Genomic DNA, 12,550 nt, shown 5'->3' on the forward strand with positions numbered 1-12,550 from the left:
AGTAAAACAAAGACTTATATTTTGATATTTATTTTATATATTTGAATGCCATTTAACAAAGAAAAATCAACCAAAAAAAATGAGTTCGCGTGTCACCTCTGACACGCGTGTCATAGGTTCGCCATCACTGCCATAGACACTGCCCAGCATGAGACCAGAAGCCACACTCTCAGGGTGCTCACAGTGCTTAACCTATCATGAGACTTCTCATGGAGGGAGGGGCCCTTTCAGCTGGGGCTACAATGGGACACTGGCCCTATCACCTGACTGCCATTGGCCTACAGGCTCCCGGAAGGTGATGCTTCCATTTCAAATACCGAGGTCAAACACCAGTCCTTTCCCTTCTTGCTCACAGCTTGATATATATTGAAATTGGTGGGAAGTGGTGTATTTCCCATTCTGAATGGTAAGTTTAGAAGGGAGTTAGATCAGGCCCTTATACTTTTGCTGCCCATTTTTTACATACCATGGACATTCTCCTTCCTCTCCCTCTCTCTCTCTCCCCAAAGCATGCTCCCAGGTTCTGTTAAGGAATAATTTTAAGTGAGTAGCAAAAACAGCATGGGAAAGGGAAGCATCAGAAAGACCATCTTGGGCCCAAAGAATCACAGGGAACATTAGTGATATGCCCTGAGGCACAGCTACAGGCTGCCTAACCAGAGGATTAAAATAAAATCTGAAGAGAGGCTACTTAATAATTCAATAGTAACAGCTCCTATTTCATTTTTAAATATGGGAAAGAAAGACGTAACACTTAAATAAATTTGATATGCCAAGATGGTAGCTTCAACCCTGACAAAGCGTTTGTGCTTAAATCAAGTAAGGTTCTATAATAACCTGGATTTAATTTAATTTTTTGCACATTTGCAGAGGAATGTTTTGTTCTGTGGTTTGGCAGTAAGGGGATGTTTGTCCTGCTTTGTCTCTCACATCAAATTTGGTAGAAATCCACAGTTTATCTAGGAATATCATTACTCCTAGAGACTGCCTAGATGGTCTAATAATCAATCTGTAACATTCTAATAACAACTATCATTAAGTGGATAAGCCAGGCACAAACTAAGTGTGTTATATGCATTATCTTGTCTAACCAACCAATCAACCCTATGACATAATAGAATCAGAATTACTACCATCCATATTTTAGATGAGGAAATTGAGGTACTGGGAGGTGAAGCATATTGCCTGAGGTTGCTGAGCAGAAAGTGAAAGAGCTGGAACTCTAACCCAGTCAGCATGCAGAGCCAACATAAATAACTAGTGTGTTACGAGTCTTTCTCAAACAAAAATTGCCAAGTGCTTAAAAATACCAACTGTCAAAAACACCTGCTGTTGGTGGAGATTGGGGAAGGGGGGGAAGCACTTGCATATCTCTCTTGGGAATGTCACACTTGATGCAACAATCTCTAAAAGCCATGTGGCGATGCTTATTAAACTTAATAGTGCATATAGCCTTTGATCTTTGAGCCCTGCTGCTGGGAGGTCATCCTGTAGGTGTAAATGCAGAATATGCACAGGTTATCCTGTGAATTCTCCACAAGAGGAAATGTTGGATAAATGGTGGTTGGATAAATGGCTGGATAAATAGCCGTACCATGGAAAACAGCACAGCCATTAAAAGCAAGGGGGTAAATCCACCCAGGCAGTTGACTGTAACATATATCTTATTTTTGTAAAAAAAAAAAAATGATTAGAAAATTTAGGGCCGTTAGATTCTTCTGCATGATACTGTTATTGTGGATACATTTGTCAAACCCCACAGAATGTAAAACATGAGAGAAGCCTAACTATGGATTTAGTTAAAAATATAATAATTATGCATAACAATGTATCTATATTGGCTCATCAACAGTAACAAATGTACTACACTAATACAAGATGTCAATAATAGGAGAAACTGGGGGAGGGAAGGTGAAGGAGTAGATGAAATCTCTGTCCTTTCCACTTAATCTTTATGTAAACCTAAAACTGCTCAAAACAGTTTATTAATTTAGGTTCTGGCTGGGTAGCTCAGTTGGTTAGAGCATCATCCTGATACACCAGTGTTGTGGGTTCGAACTCTGGTCAGGGCACATACAAGAAACAACCACTGAATATGTAAATAAGTGGAAAAACAAATCAATGTTCCTCTCTTCTCTCTCTCTCTCTCTCTCTCTCTCTCTCTCTCAAATCAATAAAAATCTATTAATTTAAAAGGTGATTAGAGATCACTATATTTATTAAAATATAAATTTAAATATAATAATGAGCAGAGAGGAAACTGTAGCTTGTTAACCTCAGTTACAGGTAGAAAGGGAGGAAGAGGAGTGGATCAGGAAGTTAAGCCAAAAAAAATGATTTTTTTCTTAGTTTTTAAACTCACAAGATGAAAACAATAGGTATTCTATGACCTAATTCACATAAAAGTGTGTGTGTGTATGTGTGTGTGTGTGTGTGAAAGGGAAAATATATAGTTGAACAAATTCAGCTGGAATATTTTCTAAGTACTTAGAGTCCTTAATTCTGTGACTTCATAAACGTTCCTTTCCTCAACTCACCTTCAAACCATGAGACAGGGATAATAATTGGCAAGACACTATCATTAATTGAGGAGCCAGATCATCAAACCAAGCTTTGCACCAAGCAAAATCAGTGGATTTGAAGTGGCTAGAGGTAGTAACTTTAAATGTATTTTTTTTTGTTCTTTTCTTTTTCATTCCAAAGCCAACACAAAATAATAGAGTATTCTACAAGACAGCCTGAGAACTTCGACCGGTGTTTAAGTCAGCATACTCTACATAGGTTTCTTTTAAACAGAATTTTAAGATCTTGATTGGGGGAGCCTACATCACACACACACACACACACACACACACACACACACACACACCCCACGGGACCCAATGCACCAAAACAAAGATCCCCATCAAAAATGTACATTTTTAAAACTTCAGGTGTATAGATTTATAATTTCACGTATGCATTTGGAGACTAAAATCCTGAAGTCCTCTGGTTGAATCGACTTGAATGATGACATAAAACTCTCATACCTCCTAAGAGTAACATTCTCACCTAGGGTTTGTTGCAAGAGGGTTCACATACCTCAAGGAGCAATTTCTAACAATATCCTTCAAGGCATATTTTCTTTTAATTAAACCTAATCCCTATTACCTCCTGGTGGCCTCTAAGGGCTCAGTTTTCAAGAGTCACTGTGTTGTCTGAGACAGTTACAAATGCAGCCAGTCCCACCCATGCTCTGCCTGCTGAACCCTGAAAAAATGTGAGCCGGAAGCAGCCAGGGCCTCCTCTGCAGGGTTTACGCGATGAAATGCCGCTCACAATTAGTTGTCTCTGCAATTTTCACACCTGGGGCTCTTGAGCTGTGAGGGTGCAGGTGGCCTAATGCAGGAGTAATTAGTTCTGTGTCATTAATTATTTATATGGGGCTTATCACCCTGGGTTGGCAATTTTTGTTGACTCAAAACTGCAGGTGCACAAAGGCAAATGTGCATTTGAAAGCTCGGCCTGTTAAAAGGCAGAGAGAAAATGGTGCTCTTCCAGGCATGCCCCAGGAAAGGCGATGTCATTCATAGCAACCGCAGGGCTTTGAGAGTTGACAAGTAGTTTAGAATGGTGACTCACCATTGCCACAGTTGCAAAGGTAATTTTACTTGACTCATCCAGAAGTCTGTCTTTTAATATGCATTTCACAGGAAAATGGTCTTCCCATGTCCTTGTTGAGGAACAGGAGGGAAGGGGAATCCAGTGCCACTGTCTTATCATTTGGATCTAATTATTCCTGGAGAACTCAAAGTACTTGGAATAACACTCCTGGAAATTCTTAGTAACCCCACCTTCAGAACTTCCAGGTGAACCTCACTTCAGTGGTGCTTATCCACCCATAACTTCGTTCTCGCCGACTAGATTCCCCCAACCTTGGCTTAAGCACCTGCTGAGATCAGTCTTCCCCTGGTTGAAATGATGCTTTCCTTATGATTGGACACTCACCAACCTTCCTCTTTTTCTTACCTGACGTTGGTTTTTGCATCTATTTCTAGTTATGGCTTTCTCCAAATGAAAGAGAGTGATGCAGGTCTTCCCTACCCAGATTTCCAGTTCAGAACTTTATTGTGTTTACAAAAAACAGAACTAGTTCAGATCAATTTATTGTAAACTTCAATCTCCCTTCATAAGGAGTTTGAAAGCAGAGACTTGCTGAAACTAATATCTCCATGGGAAAGAATTTTTGCAATTAAAACCTTTTTGTGTGTGTGCGCTTCCTCCATATCAAGGTAAACATCGGGTGCCGCCTCCAATTCAGTGACCCCATTTCCTCAGCAATCGCTCACTATAGGAAACGAACCAGGATGGAGTCAGGAGGCTCTCACGGAGCCCTGGCATCTCCTGACGCTGCAGTTTCCAGCAATCTCCAGATTATGTTGATGAATCAGCATCACTTTAAGAAGCAAGGTTCTAGAGCAGCGGTTCTCAACCTTCCTAATGCCGCGACCCTTTAATACCGTTCCTCATGTTGTGGTGACCCCCAACCATAAAATTATTTTCGTTGCTACTTCATAACTGTAATGTTGCTACTGTTATGAATCGTAATGTAAATATCTGATATGCAGGATGTATTTTCATTGTTACAAATTGAACATAATTAAAGCATAGTGATTAATCACAAAAACAATATGTAATTAATTATACATGTGTTTTCCAATGGTCTTAGGCGACTCCTGTGAAAGGGTCATTCGACCCCCAAAGGGGTTGCGACCCACAGGTTGAGAACCGCTGTTCTAGAGCATAAATGTAAAAGCAATGTTCTTCCTCTCAACTGGACAGCCTTCCAGTTTCACCATCAAAAAAGTGGTCCTATGCCATCTGATGGAAAAACGTGACCAACCCCACCCCACATCACCCTAGCTTCTTTCATGAATTTTGTATTTCAAATTAATTTTCCACCCCATCTCTCTCATTTGCACTGTATGAAAATGCTGGCACGTATAAAACGAATTATGTTCTGAGAAGGAAAAGTGAATGTTTACAGCTGGGGAAGGGGCACACTCACACCTCTACCTTCACAATATGAAAAAATTGCTTCAACACTGTACTATGTTGGAGGTTCTCAAAGTGAGAGCATCCCTAAGCACCACTCAGCATGCACTGCTTGCTCAAAAATCAATGGGGGGTTTGCACTGACTCAGTTCACATGAGATCACGCATAGCATCCGTAAAATAAATCTGACCCTGGTTTGAAAGTTAGAAGGCTCATCTCTACTTTGCCAGGAACTCAGTTTGGTTTAGTTATAAAACCTGTGCCTCTCTTTCACGGCTTGTGGTTTGGTTCCCTCATTAGCAAGGGAGCCATGTAATTCATCATTTAAACCAGAGACTCTGAGAGGAACAGGAGGTGCTATTATAATTACTGGGGTACGATAATTGAGTTGTTACTCTTTGGAAAATAAAAATTGCTTTGGACAGGACAGAGATGGCTCCAGTATCTCACACATTTGAAATGTTCACATGAGCCCTAAAATTTTGAAGCAGGAGCTCATGACTGGTGTCTTTTTTCATAACTTTAAATGAGGGGAATTAATGTTCCTCTCACTGTGCCAGTACTTTTGTTTAAACCCTCACCTGAGGATATGTTTTTATTAATGGGAGAGGAACATTGATATGAGAGAGAAACATCGATAGTTTGCCTTCCTTTGCCTCCCATCCACAAGCTAGCCTGGATTGAACCCACCACCTGCAACATAGGTCAGTGACCTGACTGGGAATTTGAACCCACAACCTTTTGGTGTACAGGAGAATGCGCCAAACCATCTTGCCACCCAGCCAGGTCTGTCAGTACATTTGTAATTGTCTTGCTTAACTCAAAAGTGTATTTGAAGCTCTAGGACAGTGGTTCTCAACCTTCTGGCCCTTTAAATACAGTTCCTTATGTTGTGACCCAACCATAAAATTATTTTCGTTGCTACTTCATAACTGTAATGTTGCTACTATTATGAATCATAATGTAAATATCTGATATGCAGGATGGTCTTAGGCGACCCCTGTGAAAGGGTCGCTCGACCGCCAAAGGGGTCGCGACCCACAGGTTGAGAACCGCTGCTCTAGGATGTCAACCTCGGGGATTGAGTGCTCAGGGTAGAGTTTGAAAATTCAAAACTCTGCAAGTCCTGGGTGCAAAAAGAATGCTACCTCGGCAGCTAAAATATCCCACTAGCCATGTATTACTTTGACTTACTCAGAAATAGCAAAGAGAACAATTTGGCCTACAAATGTTGTGTTGGTATTTGGCTAGAGGTTATTTTTCTGTCCCCCCACCCCCACCCCCCCACCCCCGTTAAATAAACAAGAGCTATATTGTATCTTGAAAGGTGAGGATATTGTATGCTCAAAGGTTTTTAAAAGTTTCAACAGACTAAAACACTGTATTAATAGTTCTCCCAACCCCACAAAGCAAATTAAAGTCGAAGGAAACTGCAGATCATTATCATAGAAAAAACAAAAAGATATTCAGAAAAATAGCATCTTTTCTTTCTAAATGTCGCTAAGCCATAAACTGTGATGTATGTATGTTCCTGGATAATGGGAATACTTTTTATTTCGTTTAACATCATAGTACAAAAAAAAAAAAAAAAAGTCCGTAGAAGCTGACCAATGTCAGCCTTCCTTCAGGCCTAACATTACTTTAGGAAACCTAAAATACCTAACTCTCGTCCAGGATATCCATGGATTTCTGTGTTTTTCTTTAGGGTTTTATTTCCCAGTAAGCCTCCCAGTCTGAAATCCAACTTTTAAAAATTTACTACCAAAATAGGAATGATAGTTTTGTTTATTTTTATTTTTTAATATATTTTTATTGATTTCAGAGAGGAAGGGAGAGGGAGAGAGAATGCAGGAGTACCAAGAAGCCAGGAAACATTTAATGGGCACTTACTATTTTCTTAGTAGTGCCCCCAAATAAATGAAGCTTTGCTTTTTAGTTTTCTTTTTTTTCATCATCCAAAGCAGCAATTTTCAACCTTTTTCATCTAATTGCTTCCATAAACTAATTAGTAAAATTCTGCAGCACACCAAAAATTATGTTATATTTTTTTGCCAATCTAAAAAAAAGGGTTTGATTTTTATTCATTCACACCAAATAGCTATTGTTCTGTTGACAATTATCATTTTTTTTATTTGACAATCTAAGACAGTGGTCAGCAAACTGCAGCTCACAAGCCACATGCGGCTCTTTGGCCCCTTGAGTGTGGCTCTTCCTAAGCCTTGGGAGTACCCTAATTAAGTTAATAACAATGTACCTACCTATATAGTTTAAGTTTAAAAAATTTGGCTCTCAAAAGAAATTTCAATCGTTGTACTGTTGATATTTGGCTCTGTTGACTAATGAGTTTGCCAATCACTGATCTAAGAGAAAAGAGGTCAGTGCCGCTGACTAAAGAGTCAGGTATTAAATATTTCAAAAATTCTTGGGGCACACTGGTTGAAAATCACTGATCTAAATTATGTTTTCCTAAACAATATTGTTAAAATATAGAAAGGTTTGGTCATTTGTGCTATTAATTTCCCACTCTTACAGGGTATTACAAAATTTATTTAGGAAGAACGTATAATATTCAAAGCAAAACAGGAAGCTCTTAATATGCAAAACAATAGTATGAAGTAAAAAAAAATAAACACAAAATGATATAGATTATGTAAAATGTAGTGGCAGAAAAAGACAGGAAAGAAATCCTAAAAATATTAACAGTGCTAATCTCTAGATCAGTGCCTTTCTTTTTTATGCTTTTGAAAAATTTACATGTTTTCCATAACAGCATATGTTATTTGAAAGTGAAAAAAAGATCATAAATGTCATTTGAAAATTATATGATACACAGAGTCTCCTAGCAAATTTGTCACATGCATGTCGTGTTCTATTTAACAAATACCTTTGGTCAAATCATCAAAGCCATTACGAAATGGAAAACAGCCCAGCTGATGTGGCTCAGTGGTTGAGCATAGACCTATGAACCAAGAGATCACTGTTCCATTCCAGGTCATGGCACATGCCTGGGTTGCAGGCTTGATCCGCAGTGTGGAGTGTGCCGGGAGGCAGCTGATCAATGATTCTCTCTCATCATTGATGTTTCTATCTCTTCCTCTTCTTTCCTCTCTGAAATCAATAAATATAGATTTTAAAAAAAGAAATGAAAAAGAAAAGTTAGTCTTTGTAATAGCATGCCACATTTTATAACTTTAATGTGTACCAATTTCTTGAACTTCAGTTAGGCAAATATAGAAGAACTTGGTGAATATGAAAAACAATCTTTTGCATAATACCATAGGCTGCTATATACTTAATATACAATTTGAATATAAATTCAGTGACAGCTACTATTAGGACTTCAATTAAGACTTTAAAATGTTATCCAGGCACAATATTTGTTTACTCTGGTTAAATATTCCTCATAAATCACTTTGCAATGATATTCTACCACATTGATTTTCCCTCTGAAGTTCACAAAACATTTTATAAACTTTGAACCAAACTCTTCTATTCCCCAAATTCTAGAAATATGCTGATAAGTGGCAAGAAGCAAAAGTATGAGCTCATCAAAGCAACCAAAATGTGCAGATCCCTTTCTTAGGAAGTCAATGACATTGTGAATAACCATTTGTTAGCAAACCCATTTCCTCTGCCCCACCCATTAGTTCTATAAAATAGCTTACATGATCCCCAAAACTCAGGCACTCTCTTCATTTGCCAGTGGACAAAATCTACGATGGAGGTCGAGCAGAAGGTTTGGTTTTCAAAATGATCATTGTAATGGCAAACCGATTCTACATACGGCAAGAATCCTCCTTGATATTAGATGTCATCGTGTTTAGTTTTAAGTCGAAGGTGATTTTCCTTCATGATTCTTTTTACCCTCCCCATACTATTCTGATATTTAATCTGCTTCAGATGATTCTGTTGTCTGAGTCTGAGGAGAAAAAAATTATAATTTTGCTAATCATTGCTATGTGTTCCACTATTCCTCAAAGCAATTCAGAATCTGGAGGTCACACTAGAATCTAAGACATTGTCAAGGTCAGCAAACTCCACCCACATCCCCCTGCTTTTGATCAATTTGAAAAAGTTAAGACATTACCATTAAGACTAAAATCATCATTACTTATAATGATGCCATTCTCTGGTGGAGATGTATGCACCGCATTTGCCTTCCCTCACAGCTGTTCAGGGATGTCCGAAGACTTGGACTTGATTCTTGGTTAAATTTGCATATTTGGACAGGTTCTTGTTTAATCTGTACTTCAGGATTACCCTCCCTAGAACAGTAGCAGCAAAGATTAGGCTCTGGGATATTTTAAGGGCCAATGATGTCGATAGAATGTCTATATTATGACCTGAAACAGACAAACAGCAGTAATAAGGTGCCCATGCAGACTTCGCCACACACTCTCATACACACATATGCTCACTCACACATACATATGCTCGCCAACCTACACACTCTCACACACATCTCTCACAAACTCTCACATGCATACACACTTGTATGCACACACATAAAGGGATTCCTTTTAGCTCTCAATGAGGTTGGTTAATAACTTATTTTGCATTCTCACTACGAAGGTCGTACAAGAAGAACTACTGAAATGTGCATTGAGATGAGTTGGATAACCTTTTTTCTGAACTATTTTTATAAAAGAAAATACTTCTATTTTATAGAAGAATACCTCATTATTCACATATTTTTAGAGCGTATTATCTTTCTAATATGAAATAATTATGAGATGGTCACATGACTATGAAAGATCAAAATCTAGGAATATTTTAAGAGAAATGTGGTTTTAATGTTTTCAGTATATGAACTAATTGGAAGCAGGCTATTAAGCTATTCCAAATAAATATTCTGCTATGTCTAGTGGAATAAGACGTAAGAATCATTTATAATAAACATAGTTTATATGAGTGTGTATGTGATGTGTATGTGATGTGTATGTGTATGTACCTACCTGCAGGAGTGCTTTGTTGTCATTCACTTACCAAATATTAATTTGAATGCTTTTGTATATCAAACAGTTTTAAGATACTTGGAGTACTCTACTGAGAAAAGAATCCAACAATTCTTGCACTTATAGATCTTATGTCAATAAATGGTAATTAATTGATAGGTAAGTGTTTTGGAATATAGAGAAAAAGCCAGACATGGATTATAGGTAATGTGAGGAGTGTAGGTGAGGACCACATGGTCTAGCAATTAGAATGTGACTAATAGCCCTAATTAGTTATTATTATTATTATTATTATTATTATATAGAGTATCTAAATGGAAATGCAAACATTTTATAACGTTCCAAGAAGTTAAACTGTCAATGACAAGCAAGACCAAAGCCATTGCCTAAGCTCCTACAACGAACTATTTTAGGTGGTGAGGTAAATAGGACTCCGTCTCCTTTGAAAAATATGACGTCTTTGTTCTTAGCCATGAAGAGGCCCCATGGATGACAGGAATTGCATCTCAGGAAGCTGCTAACAGTTCAGATTCTGAGTGGGATGGGAGGCAAGAGCTTTCTGCAAACACACTTGCTTTCAGAAGAAAACGAAGGGATCCATTTTAGAGTTGCCCCACTAAGGCTGTGGCTGCTACTGCGTCCTGGAATTTTTGTATCTAGTTCCCTTGACCATTGTTATGGCTCAGATCTAACTATCTTTTAAGTCTATAAGGTGATTTTGAGCTCAGAGGAGACCAAAGGGTGGGACGAGCTCACCCTCCCTCCTGTATGCTTTGTCTTACCCACAGCCTGCAAAGGATGCCCTTCCAAAGGTCTGTATCCCCAGAGAGCAAATGTTGCCTGGAAAAACACTCACTCCCAGGTGACTTTGCTCCTTGGGCCTGAAAGACAGCTTGGGACCTCCACCGGGCACACACAAGCCCAAGCATGTCTGCTCTGGCATCCTGTGCCTGTCAGGACACTAGTTCTGAAATCACAGAGAACCCACCGCAGGCGAACATAATTCCCTCTCTCTGCGATGGGCATCCACAAAGGAATCAACCAGCTGGAGCCGGCATCAGGGAACTGACCGCAGCTGCTGCCAGCCTTTAACTCCAATGGGCTCTGGTACTCTTGTGTGTTGGCAAATAACCCAGTCATCCCTTTCTGGCTTTCTGATGCCCCACTCACAGGGTCAAATTAGTCAGTTCTTGCTCAGTCTTCTAAGTCATAAATTATTCTTTGCCACTTGCTGTCAGCGTTGTTTTAAGAGGCCCATAGGGGCAGGCAAGTCAGCAAATGAGAACTCTTTAACAAACACTGGCAAACCACCCTCCCCTGGATGTAGAGGAAAAGATCTACAGGCTGTTAAAAGGGCCTCCCTCTGGTTAATAGGGTACTGACCTGATCCAAATCAGTGTCGGTGGAAGAAGAAGAACGGGCTTTTGAAGAGGTGGGGTAGAGTGGGGAAGCACATTTCTCTTTAAATAAATAGCAGTCCTTTCCCTTCTGCACACACGGGCACACCACCCTTCGGAGTTATCTGCAGAGATCCTGACCTGGGGTTTTCCATTCTGTTGCACTCGCTGTTGCCACCTGCTGGTAACATATCATGATTGAAGCACAGGGCATGATGGTGGGGGTATTCTTAAAGGAGGCACAGATTGTAAGTGTAAAGCCAAATCGAAAGTTTTTATGCCCTAGGAACCCAGTCTTCCTTGAGGTAGGAAAAAGAAAGGCCCAGAGAGCAAAGGGGAAGGATTGTATTCGCACTCAACTTTCGGGAAGTGCTGATACGTTTCAGTGCCATTATCCTACCAATACAAGAAATTGCATTCACTGTCACAATGTAGCTCTTTACAAGGTATGCTAGACATGCATTCTCCTGACCACTGAAAACAGACTGTATTAATTCTGGATCTCTAAGGCTGAAAGCTTTCGGTGTTATGGAAATTGACCTCAAATGGAAAATTGCTCTTAGTTTTCCCTACGTAAACTCTCAAGGCAAAAGATAACCTATTCTGCCTCTTTCCAAGGAGTCTGGGGGTGGGGGTGGGGGTGGGGGGGGTGGGTGACAAGGTTCCGGGACACCACACCGTTTACAAAAGAGCCCTCAGGAGTATCTGTACCAACACTCTTAGGAAAACTCAGGGTCAGCAAGTTGTTTGAAGTAAAGCAAATCTATTTTTAAAGGCCCATACCGAGCTGTAATTTGCTATGGAATATGAAATAGAAATACATTTCCTTAGATTTCTCTCCACTCATAAATATCCAATAGCATGGTACATGTTTCCTTGGAAATTCAACACATTGGAAGCCACTGTGCAAAGCTGCACATGTTTAACTTGTCAGTTTATGGTCATACAATAGGAAGGTTTCAAATGAAAATTCACCAAGTGTCAGGAAGTTCAAGAGTTAAGGTCCCATAGCAATCTTTACACACACCCACAGTGCACAAATGCCACATCATAAAGAGGTTTAAAAGGTTTCTCTACTAGGAATGCCCAATATTGAATAGGCCCAGAATGGATAACTTAACAATTATATGTATTCCCATTCCCATACAAATTCCATTTTAATT

This window comes from Myotis nattereri (genome assembly GCF_964212035.1).
Source record: "Myotis nattereri genome assembly, chromosome: 8".
Lineage (NCBI taxonomy): Eukaryota > Metazoa > Chordata > Mammalia > Chiroptera > Vespertilionidae > Myotis > Myotis nattereri.